The sequence below is a fragment of the Ambystoma mexicanum genome, chromosome 7q (genome assembly GCF_040938575.1).
Source record: "Ambystoma mexicanum isolate Mex_15411 chromosome 7q, UKY_AmexF1_1, whole genome shotgun sequence".
Lineage (NCBI taxonomy): Eukaryota > Metazoa > Chordata > Amphibia > Caudata > Ambystomatidae > Ambystoma > Ambystoma mexicanum.
Genome location: NC_090941.1, coordinates 74528937 through 74555124, shown reverse-complemented (window position 1 = coordinate 74555124; position 26188 = coordinate 74528937).

Here is a 26188-nt window from a genome sequence, read left to right as displayed (position 1 = left end):
CATTCTTATGATAGGGCGTGATGACGCTCCTAATGGCTTTTATTTGTTTCAGGGTATCCTTGAGCAAGGCCCTCCTGACCTTGTTGGCTTTTTTAGTTCGGTTGACCCTGGTCCACTCATCCTCTGACTCAGAGGCACTTCTACCAGAAGTGCCTGTCTGGTCTTCTAGGCTCTCCCAGATTCTGCGAGCTTGGGAATGGCTGGCAGAATGTGGGGGCCTAGTTTCTTGAGTCTTGTGGCGCTCAGAAGAGTCTTCTGATTCTTCCTTGCTCCCAGGATTGGCTGAGTACCCCCCCACTGTCCTTGCTGGGAAGAGGTTTTCAGGATGCTCTTAGTGGGCCTACTCTCATGGAGTTCCCCACCAAATTTTACCATCTGATCTCTGGGTAAGTTATTTTATTGGGCATCCATTTCTCTGATCCTACCCTCATTGGAGTCTCCCTGATCAGAGAAGATGGCCCTAGCACTTGGGAACCCATACACAGATGCCCGCCCATCCAATCCTGGGAGGCGCTGATCTATGAGCCCCATATTTCTCATTGGGTTGAAGTCTGCCATCCCTGTGGCCCTTGGCTCATGTGAGCCAGTGGACATGGGGGTGGCAGAGTCCATGGCGTTGAAGAGATGAAAGTCTCTGGTACCAGGGATCCTGAGGTTATGCTCAGGTGCTTCCCTCTCCCAGCGGACCTCATCTCTCTCAGCCCCTACTCCCTGTTGCCATGCAAGAACCTGGCCCTTTTGTTCTTCTATCAAGGCCTTACTAGTCTCTATTAGTTGTTCCTGCATAGCTACCTGTCTGTGGAGCCTGTCATTTTTCTCACAGAGAGCCTTATTGTCTCTCTGTGCTTCCTGTGTACTTTTGGAGTATTGGGCCAATTTTTCCTGCATAAGGGTTACCTCCTGAGTCCTGTCCTTACTGGCCTGGTCATTCTTTGCCAGAGCATCTTCCATTCTCCTGGCGTGCTCTAACATTTTTTCGTAGTCTTTTTGGAGTTCACCCAGTCCCTGAAGGGCCGGGTGATTTTCTTCCATCTTAGTTTTTAAATAACTGACCTCTTGGCCTAAGGTGCCCTTTCCTGAATTAGAGTACTCTTCTGTACAGCCAGTTCGTCCCTTTGTTTTTGGAGTGCACCAGCTTTCTGGCGCTCTTCATCAAATTTTGAGGATTCTAGGCGATTTTGCAGGGTGACTATCTGCACTGCACATAATCTATTATAGTTCAATTGCTGCTCCAGCTTTTGTTGGCTCCATAGTAGGGAGTCCAAACTTTCTTGACACTCTTTTTGCAGCGCCAGTATTTTGGTATCCTGCTCTACCTTCTCTTGCTGCAGGATATCCAGATATCCTTTTACTTTTATCAGATACTGTCTGGTTTCATTTTCTGATTCTAGGCTCTTTTGTAGCCTTTGCTCTGCAGAGTCCAAATCAGTTTGGGTTTTTTCTAAGGATTGTAGTTGTATGTTTGCCAGATTCTAGGTTTTTGGCATATTTTTCCTGTATTGCTCCAATGTGGAGGTACAGATATACCACTATTTTGGTAATATTACTTTGCTCTTCTTTTACTTTAGGGGCCATGTACAATTCACTAAGTGCCATGTGTAATGGACCCTGATCCTTCCATATATCTAATCCTGTGGCAGTGGCTTGTTCTGTATTTCCTGCAACCAAACATTCTTATCCTGCTCTGTCCATTCACCCCTGACAAATAATTTGTGCAGTAGGTGTTCTTTTGCCGTATTAATTTCTACTGGGGTCGCCATTCTGGAAATATTAATTTCCTTTCTGACTTACAGGAGTTATTTTATTTTTGCAAAACAGGCCAACTCCTTAGAGCGTTTCTATTGATGGGTGCTTTCACAGTGTAGCACAGTATGGTAGCCAAAAAGGGTTTATGTACCCGTCAGTTAGCACGCTTTATTACACTGTCACAAGTGGTATGTCTAATTCAGAAACCTTGTGACGAGCCCCCAATCTGTAAGTGATTTCAATCCGGCGCTTCACCTAAATCAATGCCTAGTGTGTAATGCACATCTGAAATCCTTATTTATTTTGTGTCTAAAAGTTCTTTTATTCTGAGCGATGTACCACTTATATCACGCCCCTCTCTGGGAACCCCCCCCCCCCAGTCACACTCAACCAGGAATCAGGCTGGTTTGCAAAGTTAAAATATTTATCTATATATTCACAATATAATCACACTTTTTTAATGGGAATACAATAATCACCAATGGGGTGATGTCACACTAAGCAATCTCTTTAATCACAAGGAGTAATAATGAGCAAAAACAATGCAGCACAGCAATAATACTTTTGTGGGTGTGTGTTCAAATCAAATAGCAATGTGGTTACTCTTTCCCCCTGCACACCCCTCAACCCCCCAATATGCAATGTAGAGAGATAGGAGGAGAGAGAACAGGTTTCAGGAATGCAGAATTCAAATACAATGTCAATCTCAATTTACCCCAGCAAACCCAAGAGAGAAACAGAATTGATTGGCAAACTGTCAAAATGGTTTTTAAAGTTATCTTGGAATGGAATGGGTAAAACATTAAATATGGCTTAAATCACTGAAATTGTTTAAATTCTAATGGGAGCCGCTTTATCTGGTTGCAGACAAACACTAGCAATGATTTGACACCAATAAGCAAGGTGCAAATTGAATTTTGAGGTTGGGTGCAATGAAAAGCTGTTTTACATGTTATGGAAATCTCCTAAGGCAAAATTTGTGGCAAACTTTTCTGTGTGCGGTAATCACGATTGCGGGAAAACTATAGGGATTTGAGATGAGGTTTTGTTTCTAGCATAAAATTTGAAGAAGTCATGGACGTTTTCGTGGAGGTCGTTTTTATCAAATAGGCATGAAATCGGAAAACAGGGATGCGCTTTCAAAAGACAAACAGGATTTCTTTACACTAGGGTCAGACTATGAAGAAGCAAATACTAAACGGGAGCACAGCCTCTAGACCAGGACACCTCTGGATCAAGTTTTTGCCTGCCGAGGAGCTTGCCTTCTTCAGATGAAATATATCAGCGCAAAGATATGTTTAACAATACTAGGACAGAAGGAAGATAGTACGGATAAGATAAAGAGTTCAGGCAATTCAAAAATATTTCTAACCATGCAGTTCTGAAGACAAGATAGGATGGATTTGGATAGGGATTGCTATGGACAGTACATAGGCTAGTGACACAGTTCTATACTCTGCTGGGTACTCACTAGATTCGTCAGGGATTCTGATCAGGAATTCTGCTGGGCACACTGGACTGGGACAGGCTGCTAGGCACACCGCTCGAAAGGACTGGGTCTGCAATCAGCAAGGCGCTCTGGTCACAGCACAACAGGACTGGACAGGATCGGCACAGCACGGCACAGGATTGAGTTTAATCTGCCCTGGTTCTGCAGATAATTATTTGGCAGGCAAGCAGTTACAGCACAGCCCGACTGCTTTCTTTGATGTTCCCCTTTGGTGGTGGGATTCTAGTTCTGGAAATTCAAGGCCTAGTTGCAAATGGTTCAACCGTTGGAATGGGCCTTTCTGCTTGCAAAGTTTCTGGAGTCTGGAGCAAGGAATATGGATGGATCTCCTTCAGGGTGCTTTGCCAGGAATCGGTTGTTGGGTGAATCTGTGTGTGTTTCTAAGTCCTCAGCTTTCTCTATTTATGTATTTGACAAAGGGGTGTGTATGCTGGATTATTCTAAGCGCGCCCCCTAGGCTGGCTATAGGCTAGAATCTCCCCTCTCCCTTGATTGGAGGAGAAAACAGGGTGTCACCATGATGATGTGGGTTTATGAGTCAGATAATCCTCCCCTTGGCTTTTGAACATGGAATCTACTTTTGGTATAATACATATTCCAATTTTGAAAACTTTAGAACAATAACATATCTAAATCACATATTTTGTAGAGCAAATGATCTTCCAAGCCCCGTCATTGTAGGATCTTTTGTCAGCTTTTGACAGAATTCTGCCCTTTTGGGCCAGAACACAATGGGCCTCATTACAACCTTGGCGGAGGACCATGGTGCTATTAGCCCCATGGTCCATGCCGCTAAGGTTGCAATTCCGCCATGGTGGATGGCGGAATTACCGCCCCATTCCAAGGTGAGTGGGGCGGTAATTCCCCATTCACCAATGGCCCCTTCCCCATTCTCATTTTTGCCCCATAGGGCATAATGGGAATGGGGAAAGGCGATAATTACGGCACCGTAAATTACGGTGCTGTAATTATCGCCAAGGTCCCTTTGCGGCATGGCTTTTAACGCCTGCAAAAAGCAGGTGTTAAACAGCCATCCCGCAAAGGGAACCTTGTAATCAGGCGTTACGGCGCCGTAAACCCCTTAACACCTGAGTCGGAATGAGGCCCAATATCTAGTTTATGCAAAAATGTGTACAACTCTTCGCATTGCATCTGGGCATAAGCGTGTGAAGTTTCATGCTTTTGACATGATTACATTTGGTATAAAACCACAATTTCTACAATTCTGGCACAGGAGTTCTGGCTCCTCATAAAATGTGCAGCCAAAAATTAGGTTCAGAAGTCCGGGGTTTCCATATTTTTTTACAATTGTACACAGTAAATTATCAGTCTTTTTAGCAATATGCTTTGTGGCCATTGTGAACCAACAAAAATTGTCTATCCACGCCTCCTTCCTCTTTTTGCAACTCAGGAGCAATCTCCGCCCCCTTCCTCCTGGCAGAGGCCATTTACGATCCTTCCTGATTAGCATCTCCTTGCCTTGGAGAAAGTCCATTGTGCTCTTTCCACAGCAGCCCAAGTTCCCCTCCCCTCGTAATCAACACAAGGATGTGAGTTCCTGGTCTAGAGAGCAGAAGGGAGGTGCCTGGTCCCTGTGGGGGAGGTTGTTTCTGGTTTTGGCTTGGGGTCAGGCTTAATTTAAATGTCATTTGTTACATTTTTTCTTGGTTTAAATACACTTGTAATTTTAAAACAAGCAGCTAGAACACTGATTCCAGCCTCTAAACCATGAAGTTTGAATAGTTACAAGCTAGGTTACTCTTGGTAACAGGTCAATTAGATTTCAGACATTAGATCTTAATGGTACAAGTTTACAGTTTTAAGGCAGGCTTTTGAAACAGTCATTCAGGTGGCCTCCTGGTACTGCGCCCGGATTTTGACAGATCCCACAGGCAGGCACACTTGTGCTGTGGGTCTTTTGATGACCAATTCAGCTTTCCAGGATTTTGCAATTTCACAATGATTTCTTCAATTCAGTAAAATATGACACTCAGCAAGAAGATTGGATGTTTGTGGGTGTTTTGGACCAGCTTCTGTATTTTCAGCAACCAAGAAAAGACTCAAAATGCAAGATTTCGGATTTCTTTCAGCAAGCGCTGCTTTTCATGCAATCTCCATTTTTACTTGCCGGGCAGCTCATTGACATGTTTCTTGAGTGCGATCTCCATTCCACCACTGGCAACATGCATTGTGGATTCGGCAGCCATCTTTTTGTGCTTTGTAGAGCGCAATTTCCATATGTTTTGGAGCGCATAGGGGTTTGCGGCCATTTTCATGATTCTGGCACGACCAGGAAACAGTGATGCCGCATGGCAGAGCATAAGTGGGTTAATACATCCCACATGCCAAACTACAACAAATAGATTTTAAAGCAAGTATTTTGCACCGGAAATTAAAATCCACTGGCCTTACTTTTACAGCCTAATATGAAACTCCCAATTCCACTAATTAATGGATCTCTTGCTGAAAATCTATGTGCATTTTCAAGTCGAAGAGGAGCTTTCTTTTCTAGGGGTTTCCTAACCCAATGCCTCATGAAAGCCCCTACCACCTCAGATGGACGACACTCCGCTGAGAGAGAGTGCTGAATGCCACCAGGATCGAAGAAAGGCTCCCCCAACATGTCTTTGAGCACCTTATGTCCCTCCATAATTTCCCTCTGCTTAACCCTCTTTCTCTTGGGCTGGGACTCATCAGAGGATGTGGAAGAGGAGGAGGAGAATAAAAAGGTTTCCCTATGCTTATCCCTGTGTCTCTTTCGGGAGCGGACCCAGAAGCCACTTGAGGCACATCCCCATAAAAAAAACAAAGAAAAAAAGAAGACCACAAGAAAAAATGTAATAATAAACTACTTTTGGCTTCCCAACAACTCCCTCGAGCAGAGGTTTCTCACCCTTCAGCATGCCACTGCCATGCTTCCGAGGTGAAGGGCAGGAACCAGCAGGCTTGGTGTCATATACGTCACGGCTGTTAAAATATATGCCCAGAACGCACACGCGTGCAGAGCAGGCACTTGCTACACTGCAAATTCCAAATGCGCACAGAAATAAACACTTGGCAGCCACATCGAACCCTTGCTGCTCTCTTGCATATTTATGGCAGGTAATTAGAAAAAATTGTGCCTCTGCTGCACGCGCACACTGACTGCATGAGACACTGACAACATGAGAGCATTGTGCGGGTAACTCCAAAACAAAAAGCTAACGGGCGACCTCGCGACCGTGAGAACCCGACTTCAAGAAAGAAAAGACACACTGAGCACGAAGCTTATGAGCATGAAACTGTAATGATACACATTCCCATTAGCAATAATAACACCACAGCAAATGTAACAAAATGCTTGACAGTAGAAATCAAAACGTATATGGTGGATGAGCAGCAAAGAAGAGGACAAGGGACTATCTCCAGAGGAATTTATAAGGGGGTTCAGACCCTGATTGGTGGAAGGAAGGCATGGATACCATCTTGGACTGGGGTCCTCACTTGGGTGTAAAGTTTTGTTATTTCATGTTTTAAATGTTCTAATGTTAAAACATGTGTTTTTCTTTGCTGTTGTTCGAGGAATAAAGAAGACACTCTGCATAATATGAAGCCTGCGGTCTCTCCATTGAATTGTTCAATTTGGAAACAGAGATGCAGAAGATTTAAAAAATCCACTTCTTCTTGCAGGAACATTGTGATTCAGCAGCTGTCAGAAATGCAAATGTGACCTTTGAACCTGCCCTGTGCCACAGCAGGCCTGAGGGCACGAGGAGGCTTTCTAAGCAAAGGCATATGGGTGCACTATCATTTTTGCATAGATTATTTTATGAAAGGGGGTCTGATTAGCAGACCTCCCTTTCAGAAACAGTTTTACCTGCATCATTTTATGTAATAAAAATAAAAAAAAGCATGGGCTATCCTTCCTTCACCAGAAGCATTCTGTTACACCACCCTATATGCTGTATCCCAGACCCTCAGATTTACTGGGTTTACTTCACATTTGGCAAAAAGACACCTGAATAGAGAGACATTGAGGGTGTTTGAAGAAGAAAAATCACTTGGTGAAAGAACAGAAAGAAGCGGGTGGGAATATAAACACATGGCCCTCTGTGGATGAGGTCGCAGACAGCTAGAGGGAGATGGACACACATAGCATAAGAAGTCAGGAGGAAGACAGGTGAGCCCTAGAAAGACAAAAGCCGAAATGTTTCAGCGGTCCACCTGAGTCCATGGCAGACTTTAGGGAAGATGACTCATCTGGTGAGGGAGTGGGGCCCACACGACCTAAGGAGGGTGGAGAACAGTTGACCCCTAGAAAGACAAAGAGCAGGAAGGTTTCAGTGGTGCATCACGGTCTAGGACAGACATCAGAGGCGAGAGGCGGTACAAGATGGTGGAGCCCCTGGGAGGGAAAGGAAGCTTCTGACAGTGCACCAGGGGACCCAACCTTAGAGGAGGGATGTAGTCAGGTGACTGTTGATCCATGCTTGAGTTGATCCCCCAGACCCTTTGAGAGTGGCGTCATCCAGACGAAGATCCATCTCTTGACCCTCTGAAGGAGATCTGCAGACTACTTTCGGGCACCCCAGGCAGGATTTACTATAGATAGTGATTATTTATTCAAAGTTCATTGCCTATACCCCATAAAATAGGTTTTATTATCATCTAATTGAATAATACTGATTCGATCAATATTGGAATGAAAAAAGACACAGTGGGCCTCATTACGACTTTGGAGGCAGCCATGGTGCTATTAGCATGGCTGCCTCCAAAGTCGTGTCTGGGTTGTCGGAATGGGTATTTACCGGGCCATTCCAACCTTGGAGGACCCGGTAAGTCCCCATTCTGAAAACCATTCCCCATTCCCATTCGAGCCCCCATAGGGCTCAATGGGAATGGGGAAGGAGCTAATAACGGACCCACAAATAGCGGGCCCGTTATTAGCTCCTTTGTCCCTTAACGGCTCCCGCTAAGGGATTTCAGAATGCGGCGGTAAGGGGTTAACGTTACCGGCATCCTTACAGGTGCCATTAACCCCTTACCGCCATACTCGTAATGAGGCCCAGTGACTGATTCTTGTACCTTCCGGTTCTTACCCAGCAACTGGCACTCAACCAACTGATCTATCCTACCTGCAAAGAGAATCATAGCTCCCTGCCGCACACTAGCTCTCAGCTACATCTGTACAGCTGGGTGTAGCCCGTTCAGCGCTATTTTCCCTTTGCATACTGGTTCTGTACTTACAAGGGAAAAACAAATTGCAAATAGGGGTTCGCAAAGGATAAAAGCAGAACTGGATAGGTTTCACCCACATGGCATGGTTATAGTGGAGAGCTCTGCCATACTAATTTGCATTTGTTGACTGTGGGTTCATTCTTTCTAATCAATTATTGTTCTGGTATAGTCATAGTTACGTAACATTAAGGTTTTTCCCAGAATGCACATTTCAGGGATGCTTCGGTTGTCAACGTGCTCAAAATAGTAAATGTGCTTGATACATACACATTCTCAGAAGTCGGTCATTGCGCAAGTACCAGGAATTGTATTAGCGTCACGCGAATCAATAGGGGAACTGTACTTCAGCAGCAGCTGTAAGGCATGCGTTTCAAAACATTGCGCAGCTTTTAGAGGGTTGTTGGTACTTCTCTTCCTCTCAGGGAGCTGGCTTTGACCTCCTAACAAAGAACAGGTTCAATCTGTTTCCCCTCCTCCACCCCCGGAGACTGACGAGGGTCACGTGACCTTTCTAGACAGCACAGAATGTTGTTGGTAATATGTGCTGCTGGGGGAGGGTAGCCGACATCTCACAATGCTGTGCTCAAGGCATCGTGGGAAGTGGGGCGGGGTGGGGGTCCAGAGAGGGAAATACCACGCAGACCAGCTGCATTCCAGACGCTTATTAAGATGCAAATGCCAAATCGTTTGCCAGACTGCATATATTTACAGTTTCCTTTTGCAGACGTTTTACTACATACAGGATTTTCTCCTTGGAATGCAGACTGTTGCAGGAGGGAACGGGAATGCAGACTGTTGCAGGAGGGAACGTTTAGCAGAGTAGCACATAATCCAGGTCGCTTCCTCTGAAAAGGAAGTCAATATTTAATTGACATTTTTGTTTTCTTTTAGGGCAAGGCTTCTTCAACTGTGGCAGCAAAGTCTCCACGCATGCTTTCACGCTTAATTGTTTGCCTGTCAAACCAGTTAAGCTACAAACGTTGTGCAGGCTAAATCCGAAAAACACGTTTAAATGCCAGTGATGTCAGTTAAATTTGGATTTGGAAAGATCATGGTCCTGATTCTCAGAACATTTTCCAATGGGATTGCGCCATTATACAACGCTTCTGTGAATCAGGCTCCATAGCTCTCAACCTTTCATGGCCCTTGGGCGGGTGAAAACAACCGATTTTATATTGGGCGGGTGAAAGTCCATTGATTCCTATGGGCGTGTAGCGAGCTTGGCGGGTGAGAGAGCTGTCTAAGTGGCGGTTACGTGACACCCGCCAAAAGCGTGTGAGTTTGGAGGTATGAGGATCTATGTTTTATATCTATTATACTTCTTTGTGTTTGCAATATAGTTAAAGTTACATTGCACTGCACATAGGAACAAAATAAAAAAAAGTCTAACTTTTGGTCTCATCAATGAATGTTCACCAAAGTTGTCATACAACTGAAGTGTCCAACTACAGACAAGCATGCCACATATGGTGACGTTTCATGAACGTTTTCATGTCCAAAATGAATGTTTGCAAAACTTTATGCGTTGTCATTCCTACAGAGGCATGGGTCGAAATTTTCCATTTGGATTTTTGAAGTTCGTGGACCTTGTCCTAAAGTTGTGCTTGTCCCAAAAAATGTACATACCAAAAGACCTTCAAAATTCTGATGAACCAAACTATAGATATTGGGCCTCGGAAGTGTTCTGCGGTGTCTGTGGCCCGAAATCTGGTCTTTTGTTTTGAACGTAGGAGAACACGTCTCCTTTAATGAGCTGGACTTCCAAACGTACAGGACTTTAAAAAGAGCACCCTTCGCGAATGCGAAGCGAGAGTGAACAGGAAGTGTTCTGTAGTGTTCAGCGGGGTGCGGTGTGGGCAGACGACGTAACCCTGCAGTCAGAGTCACAAGCTGCCCAGAGCACAACACGGTAAGCGCTCCCCCGGTGCTATTCCTCACTGTGGACGTTTCATTTCTTATACCCCGTGTCCGCTGTGTATATTGCTTATTAAACCTATGCAAAGAATTTCCCCACACGAAACATGGTGGGTGACTGTGCAGGTTTGAATCCTCTTTGAGCCATGCCGTGTTCCTTAGCCCGGTGTACTTTTTAACCAGAGCAGTTTGTCGGCGGAGATAATGGGGGTCATTACGACCTTGTCGGTAAGGGTGCCATCAACCCCTTACCGCCACATTACGAGTCTGCACGTGGGACCCACAAGGGGCGCTTGGTAAGACCAGGTGCCCTTAGCGGGTATCGCTAGCAGACCAGGGAGCTAACAACGGGCCCATTACCAACAAGCCCGTTGTTAGCTCCCTCCCCATTCCCATTTGAGCCCTATAGGGGCTCAAATGGGAATGGGGATGTACCGGATCCGGGTTCCTTGAATGAGGAATTACCGGGTCCTCCAAGGTTGGAATGGCCCGGTAATTCCTCATTCAAGGAACCCGGATGCGGTACCCGGTAAGGGGGTAACCATGCCACAAATTGCGGCATGGTTACCTCCAAGGTCGTAATGACTCCCAATATCTTCTCTACAGCTATACTGACCTCTAATTTCGTGTCTACTTCTGTCATGTAGTTGATAAACTACATCTTTATCATTTTGCGGGCATACCTCTTTCAGAGCCTGTGGGACTTTCACCATCGGGGGGATCCACGGAATTGAGAACCTGCCCGGCACTGATAACTCCATCTATTTGCTAGTATTCAGAGACTGCAGGGTTCCTTCCTTTTGGTTACCCTTCATCTGAATACCCTTGGAACATATCAGGATTCCTGCGCCAAGTATGCGTGCTGGGTTTAGGAGCCAAATGGAGACTAACATACAACTAGGCTGTTTATCAGTGGCTCCCCCAGGAAACAAGGAACCATCGACCGACCAGGTGAAGTTGGCAACCTCCCTGCATGCCAGCCTATGATCTCTTCCTCACTCTGTTTGTTATCCCCACTCCAATTGTGCTAACAGGATTTCTATGGAAGGAGAAAGGATGACTTAACTGTTTGTGGCAATCAGGTCCCACAATTGACCCTCAATCATGACGACCAATTCAACCCGGCACTTACCCACAAGGCAATTATCCACACTTCTGAAGGCTTACCTATACCCAGAAAATCCGTAATTCCTTCCGGAAAAGCCCTGTTGAACACCCCGAAGACCCATAGAACTCTTAAGCCGATTGTGGAGCAAAGATATATGGATCCTTATATCTTCAAATCCGCTTCAACCAGTACAGAAGTTAAACTGCCTACGGTCTTTAGAGGGAATGCCATGCTGTATCCCTCTGCCATGACAACTCAGGACTTCTTTGGAAGACAGAACTTCATTACTGACATTAGCATAATTGAATGCGCTGATAATGCTATGGAATTTCGTAATGGTAATGAAAATTTGGAAAGTGTGGTACAACTGACTTGCGATGCCTCAATTCAAGATTCTCCAGCTGCTCCAACAAACATAATAGATGCCATTGATGATGCTAAAAATCAACCCAATGAGGAATGAGGGGTGAACAAGAGCTCTGCAGTTCTACAGGAACAAGGGTGCTCCCCAAGGATGCACCATACTCTGAAGGAGCTTGATGAAAGGATTAGACTAACTCACCCTACTGTGTCGGCCCTGAATGTTGTCCTTCGCTCATTTGTGGAGCTGTATGACAACATATGGACTGAATTGAAGAACTCGCAGAGACTCCTGGCAGAGGTCAATGATAAAATTGATAGTATTGGTATGGAACTATTGGCTGAGATGAACACTAAATTGAACTATATTGGATCAGAAATTAGTCTCAGACCGGTACTTCTGGGGGGACAATCGGAGCTCGCTGATGGGAGAACTCCTGTGAGTAACCCGACAGTTAGTAACACCACAACTGAGATAATTGAAATCTCTGATAGTGTAGAACTAATTGGGCCAGCTGCAGGAGGCCCCACAAACATCCAGCAAAAAGGGCGGAGTGTTGCATGTGACCCAAATGTCCAGGCTTCCTCAAACCCCCACAACTCTGCATGAATGCCCAGCATGCTATTGCTAAATTGGATAATGTTGTGGCTGAGGGTTGTTTGATTGGGGAGTGTTGTGTGAATGTGGTCCCCCCAAAATGTACCCCCCAACGCAAATCGAGATTACCCAAGCGGAAGTTTGCAATGAAAAGCTTACGTGGTTTATGTATTAAAATACCATGTACTCCTTTGTTTAGAACTAACTTGCTGGCCATCCCTGAAACTTGGCCAAACATGCCTGTGCCTCATCTAAGCTCATTGATTCTACAATGCAAACTGATAATGAGAGTGGGGGCAAACAATGTTCTTGATATTAATCCTCATTCCAATCAGCAGCTAACTGGGTACATATCAAGGGAGTTCCCGACAGCTGGAAGGGGATGTGGCCCAGGGAAAACCAAAAAGGTTGTGGTGTTGGACCAACAAACAAAGCCACACCCACACCCGGCTATGGGTATGTTAGGACCGAGAAATGAGCAACAGGCCTCATATCAGTCAACCTGTGGCATGGTAATCCCCCTTTTGACATGTGGACCCACTCAGGGATGTTCATCCTCTGCTATTAAACACTATTTCCCTGTAGTGGCGAACCCTTCCCCTGAAAGTGGAGTAGGGTGGGGTAAATTCCGAGAAGAGAATATTCCTCCGATAACCCTATTGTCATGATGCCTACCCCCAGAGCACCAGGCCAGGCCCAGCACCCCCGGGAGCAGGCATCATGCCCTCGGGTAAAAGCCCAGCGGCCTCTTATAGGGGCTCTTTGGACTCTGTCCTGGCGCCTTTGGCGCCAGGCTCATGTTGGACATCAGTCCTGGCGCCATAGGCACCAGGCTCATAAAGGAAGGTGTTTTGTGCACTTACCTGATGCAGACCATGCTGCAAGATTCAGGCCTCCCTGAGACCTGAAAGGGACTATTTTTTCATTGGGACTATTTTGCCACTCGGGCGTGGCCAGGGAAGGATACTTACCTGGAACTACTTTGGGGGCTATTTAAGCCACGCCCAGACAGTAGCTCACGCTTCGCGTTGTTCTGCATCCAAGCAACTGAACGCTCACCGTGTCTGCTCCTGCATCTGGTCTCCAGCCACGCCCGCCTCGATCCTGGAAAACCTGTAAGGAAAGAAGAGAAGAGAAAGGTGAAAACCAAGAATTTTATCAAACTTCTTACCTGCATCCGGAACCTTCACGCCAGCATTCCTGAGAAAAGACTTTCTTTTAAAAGCACCGCGTTGCTCGCTGCAGCACCGCGCTTCACTCACCTGTCCTCGGGAGTTCTTATGGCTCCACCGCGACTGTCTGCACCGGTCGCCACATCTCTGCGCCTAGGGGAGAGAAGAAGAGACAAAAGGTGAGCAGAAGGAACATATGAGGAAAGCCTAATTTTCCGCCATAACACTTACCGGTCTTCTGTTGGTGGATCATTCCTCATTTCGGATCGGCGCCGCTTCGTTGGCAGGTACCGCACCCCGGCCCCTATGGGGAAAGGACAAAAGACATTACTGGAGGAATATAAAGACATTAAGAGGGATCGCCCCCATCGCTAACTCACCTGAGTTTACCATCGGCAATTCAATCACTCAACGCATCGCCTTCATTCTGCACCTGAAATAAAGGACAGATCACAGGTTAGGAAGGCAACAGAAAAGGAGGCTTAACACTTGAACTTTTGTAATCTTCATACTTACGGCGTTCCGCTCGGAAAAGTCAAGTGGATTTTGCCAGCGCCATTCTGAAAACCAGTGAAGTAACTGGACAAACACGCGCCCCTGCACCAGAAGCAGGATGGAGAGTTCATCCTTTCAAACCATAAGGTGAGCTTCAACCGGGGATTTCGGAGGAAGTTAGAGAAGAACGAAGGAGGGAAGGGGGGAGCAAGCACACTATTCTGCAGACTGTTAATCCCCTTTCTCATCTGCAGAAGGATATTGTGGAGGGTTTTGACCCATGTGGAATCATTAGACGGGGTAAATGTGGGGATTAAGCTGTCGCTGCCCATCATTTTACCCCAGAACAAAAATAAATCATTGGCATTGGAGTGGGTAAAGATGGGGATGCGCTGTCGCCGCCCATCATTTCATCCCAGAATCCAGGAGAGCTGCGCAGTTGTGCGCACACCAAAATGGGTTGCCAAAGGAAAAACAGTAGCGCCGGTTAGCTCAAAACAGCGCTTCAAAAACCACCCTGGTTTCCCTGAATGCAAGCTTCAAATGCCCATTTTAAACATTGCACATATGCAAAATGTTCACTGAACACCAGCAGACATTTGGCAGAAGGAAATGTTGTGTGTCTACAAAAATCTGGGAAGATGAAGAGCCCAGAACTGTGCTTATAACCAAACTGGCTGAGCTATGGAGTCAGCAGTTTTAAGTTTAACTGAACTACAGACATTAAAAATCCAAATGTTTAAAATAAATAAGTGACCTACTTTAGAGTGTCACATAGTCTGTAACTGTTGAAATGTCATAGTTTTAAACTTAAAATCAGCATTCTAGCTGCATATGTAAAAATTGTCTTGACTTAAACTGGGGAACAAAAAGTGACATTTTATATGAAACCTGGCTTAAGGAACTGAATTCTGCCCACCAGCTACCCCCGACAGGAGTTGAGACTTGCACAACAGCTGTGTTCCCAGGCCTAGCTGCCATTCTGCTGCTCCCACCAAAAGGGATATGACACTTCTCTGATTGAATTACCTGGCCTCTGCAGGAAATTGAACAAAGCCCTATCCTGACTCAGGCAAATGTTTTATTATGGGGGCCATAAATGGCTTCCTCTTGAACAATGGGCCTTCCAGGGCCCAGGCAGATGGTTTATTGCAGGTGTCGTAAAACAGCTTCCTCTTGGCAGAAGCTGGGAGGGGCAGGGTCTCTGAGCTTGGCAGAAACTGGAAAGACTGGTTTCTGTACCATGTGACCTGAAAAGACACACCCCTGTAGCCAGAATATGGTCTTAGAAAAAGATGAATAACTCATAGTACGGACTTGTCATAATTATTTAAATGATACCATAATTCTTGTGATTTTTCTGCCCACATGTTAAGAGGTTTTTAGAACCGGTGGCATGATCTGGGGGCAAACTAGCAGTTAAGAGGGTATTACTTAAAATGTATGCATGTTAAAAGTCTGATACTTCATCAAGTAATGTCCATACCCCTTGCGCACATGTGTATACATTTGGGGTAATGTCCGATATTGCGAAACCAGTTAAAAAGTGCAAATGTCGCCATTTCTGAATGCAAGCTCCCAGGAAGAGCAGATTTGGACAGAGTATACCCCATGTGACAGGTGATGGGGGCATATGATTTTAAAACAATATGTACCTCTGCAAATATGTATTTGGTTCAAATCTAGATTTGTGTGCAAGTTGACAGGAGGAGTGGACTTTCTGCAGGCTGTAAAATGACATCACTCTGACACAACTTAGCTCCCCAATCAGGGGAGAAATTAAAGCTTGGCCAATGACAAGTGGAGAGGGGTAGAGCTTAGTGATGCTGCTCACACACCCACTTTCAAAACACATAAAAGCAGACAGACAGGACAGATAGGGACCTTCAATTCCATTTGCTGCAACGCACTCTGCCGGACCATACCACATCCAAAGATCCAGACTTTAAATCCATCAATCTCCAGAACCAGAGAGAGAGAGAGCTGACCCAGTTTCACTGTGAAGTGCCAAGACCAGACCAGAGTCCAGTCTAAAACCTGACCAGATCCGTGGCGAGGCCTATTTAAAAATATATTGTGAGTACCCAGCAGAACTGTGCAGAACCAATCTCTTAGTTAAAATAATATAATCCAAGCTATGTTAATCTAAGTAGAACTGCCTCCTAACTGTCACCTGTCATTTTCTAGTTGCAAAACTGTCACTTGTCACTTTGAACTTTAAAATTTCAAATCTGAAAAACGACCTTTATTTAATCGCTTATATCTTCGTGACCGTTTGTCCTAGAGACTTGCAGTAACTTTCATCTGGAAGCTGAGATCCTAGGCTGTCCTAGGACCCCAAAACGATAGTGCTAGTCCTTGTAGTTCCTCTGCAATCGCGAAAAACGCACTCGCGAATTTTGCCGCGATTTGCAAATTTCTCAACGTGTGAAAACAGCAGTTTTCTTGCTTTCAGTTGCCAAAAATTCGTTTAACCTGCTAGTTACTCCTAGATCCTTGCTAAAGTGAGCCTGGACTAATATTAACTTGATATTTCACTCACCCTGAACCTCCTAGAGGGAATTAAAAGCATTTTAGCATATTTTTCACTTCATTGCCAGCACATGTAAAAGCATTTTGGGCCTGTGTTTCCAACTTCTGTAGTGTAAGCTTGCTGGGGTGAACTGAATTACAGTTGATTGCATTACTGAGAACTGTGTGCTTTCCTTCCATTTCCTTGCATTGCATAAAGGGGGGAGGGGATTGCCAGAGAAAAGTGATTACATTGTTTTGTTGAAATCATATTGAGTATTTTCTGTATTGCATTTTCATTCAACATTGCATCCATCTGAACTTATATAAAGCATTCTCTACCACCTTATTCTTCGGTTCCTATTCACAAGTGTGCTAGTGCCAGACTATCCATTATTGATTACTGCTCATATTAAGTGTGATATCCAATTATTAATTTATTATAAAGTGTGATATATATTTATATTGTTTAAATTCTCAAATAAACCTTTGTAAATTGCAAAACAGAACTACTTCTTGGCTCAGTGGGGTCAGGGGGATTCCTAGAGAGGGGTGTTATATAGGGGTAGTCATCCAGAACGCATGAACTGGACATAAAGATATATCAATAAGGGTTTCCATTCAGTATCCCAGACTAGGCATTGACTTAGCTGTAGTGTTGAATTGAATCCTCTTACAAATTGGGGGCTCGTGCCGGACGTTAGGATTAGATCTATCACTTGTGCAGATTAATACAGCGTGCCAGCTGACCAGATACACATATCCGGTCGGAGCACACGCTGTGTTACGCTGTAAAGCACTCCTCAAAGGAACGCTCTAAGGAAAAGGTCTGTTTTGCAAAAATATAATATAAACTTCTGTAAGTCAGGAAGGAACTCAAATTCCAGAATGACGACCTTGGTAGATATGAAAATAGCCAGAGAGCACTTCTTACATAAGTTATTTGTGAGAGGTGAGTGGACTCATCAGGACCAGACGGTCTGGTTGCAAGCAATCGCACCCCAGATCATGGAAACAGGGTCAGATATATGGGGAGATCAGGGTCCCCTACATGTGGCCCTGAGTGAACTATATTTGGCCCCGAAGGCTAAGGATGAACAAGACAAGATGGTTAGGATAGCGGCATACCTGTACCTATATATGGGAGACATGCAGGATAAATGTACTGAAAGCCAAGATCTGGCGAATAAGTGACAGATGGCGTTAGAGAAGGTCCAATCTGACCTGGTCTCTTCTGAGCAGAGGCTGCAGGGGAGCCAGGAGTCAGAAAATGAGAGTAGACAGCACATCATTAAAATAAAGAGGGATATGGACATCCTGCAACAGGAAAAGGCTGACCAGGATACCAGATTTCTGGCCTTGCAGAAGGAGTACCAAGAAGGTTTGGACTCCCTACTGCAGAGCCAGAAAAAGCTGGAGCAACAGTTAGACTTCAATAGGGCATGTGCCCAGCAGGTAGTCACCCTGCAAAGCCACCTAGATAGGGAGAAGGCAGAGAGCAATAAACTGATTTTGAAAGACCTGGATACCCAGGCAGAATTTGACCAGGAGCGCCAGAAAGCTGGTGCCTTCCAAAGGCAAAGGGACGACCTGGCGGCACAGATGCAGGCTCTTAGTCAGGAAAGGGATACCTTAGGCCAGGAAGTCTGCCACTTAAAAAGGAAAATGGAAGAAAATCACCTGGCCCTCCAGGGACTTGGTGACCTCCAAAAAGAACACCAGAACTTGTTAGAGCACACCAGGAAGGTGGAGGATGCTCTGGCAAGAAAGGAGCAGGCCAATAGGGACACAGCTCAGGAGGTAACCCTCCTGCAGCAAAGACAGGCCCAGTGCTCCAGGACCAATCAGGAAACGCAGAGAGAGAATGAGGCTCTCTGCCAGCACAATGATAGACTCCAACAACAGGTAGCGATGCAGGAGAGACTGATAGAGTCTAGTAAGGCCTTAACTGAGGAACTGAAGGCGCAGGCTCTTGCATTGCAACAGGGAGCAGGGGCGGATAGAGATGAGGTTCGCTGGGAAAGAGAAACTCCTGAGCATAACCCCAGGAGCCCTAGTACCAGAGGCCTTTATTTCTCTCAGTCCCTGGACTCTGCCACCCCCAAGTCCCCTGGCGCACATCAGCACAGGGCCACAGGGATGGCAGATTACTATCCAGCCAGAAGCATGGGGCTCATAGGCCAATACCACCCAGGAATGGAGGGGCGGGCATCCGGGTATGGGCACCCAAGCACAGTGCAATTTGATGGGGAACCCCAGGAGAGTAGGCCCATTAAGGGCATCCTGAAAACCTCTGCCCCGTTAGGTCAGTGGGGGGGTACCCATCAAATCCTGGCAGCAAGGAGGGATCTGAAGACTCCTCTGAGCGGTACAGGACACAGGAGACCAGGTCCCCACATTCTGCCAGCCATTCCCAGGCTCACAGAATCCGGGAAAACCTGGAAGAATAGACGGGAACCTCTGGGAGCAGTGCCTCTGAGTCAGAAGATGAATGGACCAGGGTTACCCGAACCAAAAAGGCCAATAAGGCAAAAAGGGCCTTGATTAAGGACCCATTGAAACAGATTAAGGCAATCAGGAGTGTCATCACGCCTTATCATAAGAACGCCAAGTACTCTGTTTGGGAACACTTGGAGCTCTATGAGCAAATGATGGAGACTTTTCATTTGAAGGACAGCCGAAGCTGTATCCAATATGTAAAGTGGACATTCTCCCCAGAGTACTCCAGTTTCTTTGCAGGGCTGGAGGACCAAAATCATTCCAGGTGGTCCACCTATAGGGCGGCCATATTAAAACATTTTTCTGTTCACAGAAATCCCCAAGAGGCTCGCGAGGCAGCCTACAATTTGCAGTGTGGGGAGGATCAGGCCCCACAAGAGTTTGTGCAAGAACTGAAACGTGCCTTTGCGCAGACCACCAGAAGGGTGCGCACGGATAGCAGAGAATTTATTAATACGTTTTTCCATGCCTTGCCCAAATACATAATGACCCAGCTCGTGAGGGATTTTCACGAGAAAAGATCTTTAGACTGGGTCATTGAACAGGCGACCCGCATCTATGAGGTGCAGAAGCCAATAGAAAATAAAAATAATGCGCCCAAAAACCCCAAAGCCAACAACACCCCTGCTGCTGCCAAGGTGGCAGAGGTAAAGGTCACCCCCGTTTTGGATTTGGAGATGGGAGGGCCTAAAAACCCACCTGCACCTAATAATGCTAGGCCCAGAAGGTCCTCGGGCCAGTCACAGACAGGGAGCCAGGGAGGCAGCCCCACAAATGGGGTCCCTCGCTCTCCTGATTATGTAGGCCCCCGTTACAAGGGAAACAGACCCATCCTGGGTTATGTGTGGACTCCTCCAGCCCAAGGGGGGGATCCAGCCAAGCACCTAACCCAGGGAACTTCCCTCCCAACTTCCCACAGGAGGGCAGAAATTCTCCAAATCCTGGGCAGAACTTTTTCCCCAGGTATCCACCCAATTTCCAACCCCAAAATCATCCATCCTTCTTTCCCCAATTCCCTGAGCCCAGACAACCTAATCCGGGAGAGGGGAGGCCAAGGGTGGAGGGGTATCCAAATCTTCCCAACCAGGGGTACTACCAAAGAAGGGATAGCTACCCGTCCCGGGATCAGCCCAGGGGAGAAAACAGGGCCCCGTATCAGCCTGAGCGGGTTTCCCAGTTAGAGCGCCAGGTTCAGAACATGGCGCGGGATCTGGGACACATACTGAGGGCTCAGAAGAACCCTCAGATCGGCATGCCGGCGCAGAACGCACCCAACTCTGGACCTGGTGCTCCAGAACAATGACGGGGGCAGCACCCCGATAACTCACCGGTTCCCAGGGAGGAGGCACAAAGGGAAGGGGGGTGTAAAGCCTTGGAGGAAGCTTCCTTCCTCACTTGTAAACAGCCCCTGGAAACCCAGGAACCGGAAACAAAATCTCTTGCCCCTGAAAGTCTGCCTCCTAAGGAGCAGAGGGGGGGTAGGAGAAACAAAAGACCCAAACAGACTCAGTTTGAGGAGGAGGTACAGATTTTCCAATTTGAGGGAGAGGGATCCTCAGAGGATCCTGGGAAAAGGATCTTCTCCTTCAGAGATGGGGGAACTCCTCCCAAGGAAAAATGGGTCCCAAAAGATTCCAATATAGACTGGGGAGATGGGGAGACTGAGCTACCGCCGCCCACCATCTCATCCCAGAACCAACAGCAAGAAAATCCCCTGGTTCAAACTCATCCGGATGACTGCCTCCAAAAAGGGGGGGGCGGCCCGGAACCGGAGCCAGGGGAACCCACAATGGCTCTGATCTCCAGTTGCCAATTTTTTCTTTCAGATTCCCAAGGCTGTCCACAGAATTCTGCCCAAATCTCTTCGCTAGCGATGTCCAAAACCAGAAAGTTAGCCCACCAGGTGTCCAAAAATGTGCATTATCTGTGCCCCCTTGAGGAGAAGGAGGGAAGATATTATGCCCCGGTACAAGTACAGGGGCAGGGTACAATTTTGGCACTGGTGGACACTGGATCTCAAGCTACCCTTCTGTCCAGAAGGGCCTTTGATGAACTGAATGCAGGAAGGGGAGGGAATTACCAAATTCCTCTCACCTCACTTCCTGGACAACTCCAGAACTTTGACGGGAAGGAAATTCCCGTCGAGGGGACGGCAGATTTGGACATTAAGATCGGGCGACACAAGGTGAAACACCCGGTCATAGTAGTGACTCCAGAGGGCACCCCTTGTTTACTGGGGAATGACCTCCTGAGGAGGTTGTCACCCTTAATAGATTGCGTAAACAAGGTCCTCTGGACCCAGACTAGCCGACCAATAAAATTAAAACGGAGTGTCAACCATGTTAGTTTAAACGGCACCTGCCACATGGTTGAACAAAAATCTGACCAAGTAGAATTTCACTTCCAGAATAGCCAAATTCCAGACTTGACAGTAATAGCAGTAGGACAACAGACTGGTGATGGAGGGTCCTCTCTATTTCTGAAAATCAACCTTCCTTCCAGTCTAAAGTGGTACTCCACGCTGGAAGGAAACACTCTGAGATTCTATACTAATCCACAATCAGAAACTCCCACTCCTATAGTCCAGAAAGATGTGAAATCAGCTCAGAGCCTGGCTGATATTCAGCAAATTGGAGAGCAGTTGTTCATCCCTGTTCAGTTAAATGGTGGGAAGGACTCTGTTCTCGCTCGAGTGTGTGTGAACAACGGTAAGAGCTTCATCAGCGAAGCCATGTTCCGCCAACTCCCAAAAGATCCAGCCATTCCCACCTTCAAACTGATAGACAAATGGGAAATGGACCTGGAAGCACCCAATTCCAAACAGGTGTATGCTCAAAATCTCCATTGGCAACAAGAGCATAGTCCACAAATGTTGGGTCGTGCGAGACGTCACTGCCGCTTTTTACTTAGGCAGTGACATTCTCAATCGCTTTGCCATTAGTTTGGACCTAATAAACTTCAAAGCTTGGTCCCGATTAGCGGATAATCCCATGGGCTTTGATGATCCAGAAAAAGCATTTAGGTCAGCTCAATTGCTACCTTATGCAGTTGAAATTCAGATCAAAGAGGAAGTCACCATCCCAGAAAGGACCCGACAATTCTCCCTGGAAGTGAAAGCTAAAAGAGGACAATATTTGCAAAACCCTGATGCTTACATACATCTAAACGCTTCTCTCCAACAGCAATGGTTGGGGGTAAACCCAACACCATTAGTCAACATAGAACATGACACCATTCTAATAGAGGTGGATAACAGCGACTTAAAGAGTATTACTCTAGCCGCAGGCACCATTATTGGAATGGCGGTTGATGACCGACATTTTTCCATAGATTTAGGTAAGGAACTGTTAGGGCCAATCCCCAAGGTCTGCTTTGACAGTGATAGTGATGACAATACAACACCAGACAGGATTTTTACCCGGCATGGGGGGAACTTCCTGGTGTACACTCCCTGCCCCTATGGTAAGGAAGATGTGACTTGTGACTTCAGGAGGGATGAGGTGATTTTCCACATCCATGAGGGCTGCCTTTCCCACCTGAAGCCTCCAGTCCAAATCAGCACTCTGACCAGGGACTTCTCCACCCAGCTGGAGGAGGCCGCTGAAATAGCCAAACCAGAAGTCTTTCCAGGCTTCAGGCAGATGGTGGAAGAGAGAGTCAACCTAGCTGATGCCTGTGTGACTCTGGAACAAAAGCAAAAGTTGAAACAAGTTTTCTTGGATTTCCAAGATCTCTTTGCGGTAGACTCATATGACTGTGGTCGCACTGACATCCACCCAACAACAATCCCCATGGACCCTGGCATGACTCCTGTGTTTGAGAAGCAATATCGCTTGCCTCTCGCATCAATGGAGTCCCTTACTGAAATAATTAAGAACCTTGAGTCCCGGGGAATAATCCGTCCAGTCCACAGCACCTTCAATAATCCGGTGCTGGGAATATTGAATCCAAACGGCCAGTGGAGACTCTGCGCTGACCTTAGGGAGCTCAACAAACGGGTCCATACTTCCCGATGGCCTCTTCCCTACATTGACCAAGGGCTGGCCCAGATTCAGGGGTCACAGGTATTCACTGCAATAGACCTGACCAATGGGTACTGGACCGGGCCTGTCAGTAGGGAGGACCAATACAAACTGGCTTTTACCTTTGGGGGCCAGCAGTACACCTGGACCCGGACTCCCTTCGGATACCTCAACTCCGGCAATGAATTCAACATTTTTCTACACAAGGTCATGCCCGACTTGGGTGCGAGGGGTAACCTGGCTTATGTAGATGATGTCCTCATCAAAAGTTCATCTGTGGAGGAACACATAGTGGAGATCCGTTATGCTCTGACCCAGTTGAGGGCCGCCGGAGCAAAACTTTCCTTTCAGAAAGCACAGTGGTGTAGAACCCGTGTTAATTTCTTGGGGCATGAGATTACTCCTCAGGGTCTCTGTCCCCAGGAAAAGAAAGTGGAAGCACTTCAAAAATTGAAAGACCCCACAACTCTGCGGGAACTAAGGAGCCTCCTTGGACTGACTAATTACAGCAGAAAGTTCATTGAGGGCTACGCAGAGATCACCAGACCCCTGATTCATCTCCTGAAGGGGGGGGTCAAGTGGGAATGGGGTCCAGAACAAGCCGAGGCAGTAAGACAACTCAAAAGAAGCCTCTCACAAGCGCCCTGCCTAGCTTACCCTGTCAGAAACAAGGAGTTCTTCCTGGAGACGGGGTTCTCTAATACGTGCTTGACGGCAGTATTATACCAAAAGCATGACAAGGTCAATAAAGTAATCTCCTATGCGAGAAAAACGTTATCCTCTGTGGAGGAAAAATTCAACGATTGTGAGAAGGCACTCCTGGCAATGGTGTGGGCATTGAAGAATTACCGCCCGTTTATCGAGGGGGAACACATCAAAGTGGAGACTCCACACCAGCCTCTGCAATATCTCCAAAGTGATAGAAACCGGGCCGGAAATGTGAGTAATTCCCGAATTACTTCCTGGATTCTGTCAATGCAAGGCTTTCCTGTGGAGGTCAGATATGGCCAAAACAAGAAGAGTCCCCTCGCGCAAGGTCTGGCTGACTTGCATGATTGTGCCAGAGAAAACTGTCTCGAGGATGAAAGTCTAAAAATCCAGGACAACATGGAGGCATACCTTAATTCCCCCCACAAAGTCTTTGAAGAGGACACGTGTGAGGGAATGCCCACTGTGTATGTGGATGGATGCTCTTACCATGTTGACAACGACGGGGAGAAAGAACTGGTGGCCGGCCTAGGGAATGCATGGGTGAATGAGTCCCCAGAACCCTCCGCTGGATACAAAATTGGTCCCCGAAGTAGTCAGGTGGCAGAATTGATGGCTGTGCATCAGGCCATCCTCACTGCTGTCCAGCATCAACTCCGCGAACTGGTCATAATCACAGATTCGGATTATGTACGGAACGGGTTCGTGGAGCGCCTGGTTAATTGGAAAACCAGAGGCATGTTATGTGCTAACAACAAACCCTTGAAACATGGAAAGTTGATCCAAAACATTGATGATCTGGTCACCTCGAATGAGATGACCATCTATTGGAAAAAGATCAAGGGTCATTCCAAAGTAGAGGGACCAGACAAAACTGGAAATGACTTAGCTGATCAGCTGGCCAAAACCGGGGCCATCCAAGGGGATCTAATTGAGATTGAGTCCCTGTTGGGGGAAATCCAGGTCACTGCTATCACTAGGTCCCAGACAAATGCTCACAATAACCTTTCAATTGCACAATGGAGTAAGGAGACCCCTGATGCTGATTTGATTACAGCTCAGAAGGGGGATCCAATTATTGTTAAGTTTTACCAACACCTTGAGGACCCTGAGAACTTTCCCCTGACGGATACCGATTACATTGGGAAAGAGGACCTAAGAGTGTTGATGAAATGTCCAAAAATGTTCCGAATCCAAGACGGTTTGCTGGTAAGGAAATCCAAAGCTGGCCACGATCAGTGGGTGGTTCCTACCTCATTCCGAAGCCTGATGTTAAGTCACGCCCATGATGCGGCCACTGCCGGTCATAGGGGGTTTCACACAACATTGGAAATCTTAAGAGAGGTTGCATACTGGCCACACATGGGGAAGGACCTCGACCAATACTTGAAGGGGTGTCTTGTGTGTGCACAATTTCAGCCATCATCCCTCACGCACCGTGCACCTCTCCAAAAGAGGGGGATGACACTGCCATGGTCAGATTTACAAATCGACTTTGTAGGCCCCGTGATTCGCTCTGCTAGGGGGAATAAGTACATGTTGACTGTGACATGCTTGTTTACCAAGTGGGTGGAATGTCTCCCAGCCCCAAATTGCAAGGCAGAAACCGCAGCTGCCCTGATGATTAACCACATCTTTTCCCATTTTGGTCTACCTCAAAGGATTGAGTCAGACAGGGGTAGCCACTTCACCAGTGAAGTAATGACAAAGATGTGGGAGATACTGGGGGTCAAAAGGAAGTTGCATATTGCTTACCGGCCAGCTTCTTCTGGGGCAGTTGAGAGATATAACCGAACCATTGTGAGCATACTAAAAACCTTTGTGGCAGATTCTGGGCCAAGTTGGGATATCCGATTACCTCTGGTCTTAATGGCCATCAGATCTACCCCTTCATCTGCAACCAAAATGTCACCATTTGAGTTGATGACTGGGCGCAAGTTGGTGCTTCCGCAGCATTTGCTCTATAGGACCCAAGAGCAGACACTGATAAATGCCTCCACTACTCATGAGTATGTGGAGAGTTTAAGGAAACACCTCCAACATGCTTTTGCTTACGCTCAGCGGAATCTAGAAAGATCGGCTGATAGCATGAAGACCCACTATGACCTGAAAACTTCCAGGAAGGAATATCAGGTGGGAGACCGGGCCTATCTATACAACTTCCAAAGGAACCAGGCCAAGCAGCGCAAATTTTTGCCTACATGGAAGGGACCCTTTGAGATCATCGACAAGATCTCCCCTGTGGCCTACAAAATCCACATCCCCAAAGGTCCTTTGGCAGTGGGGGAAGACAAGTGGGTCCACATAAACCAGTTGAAATGTTGCCAT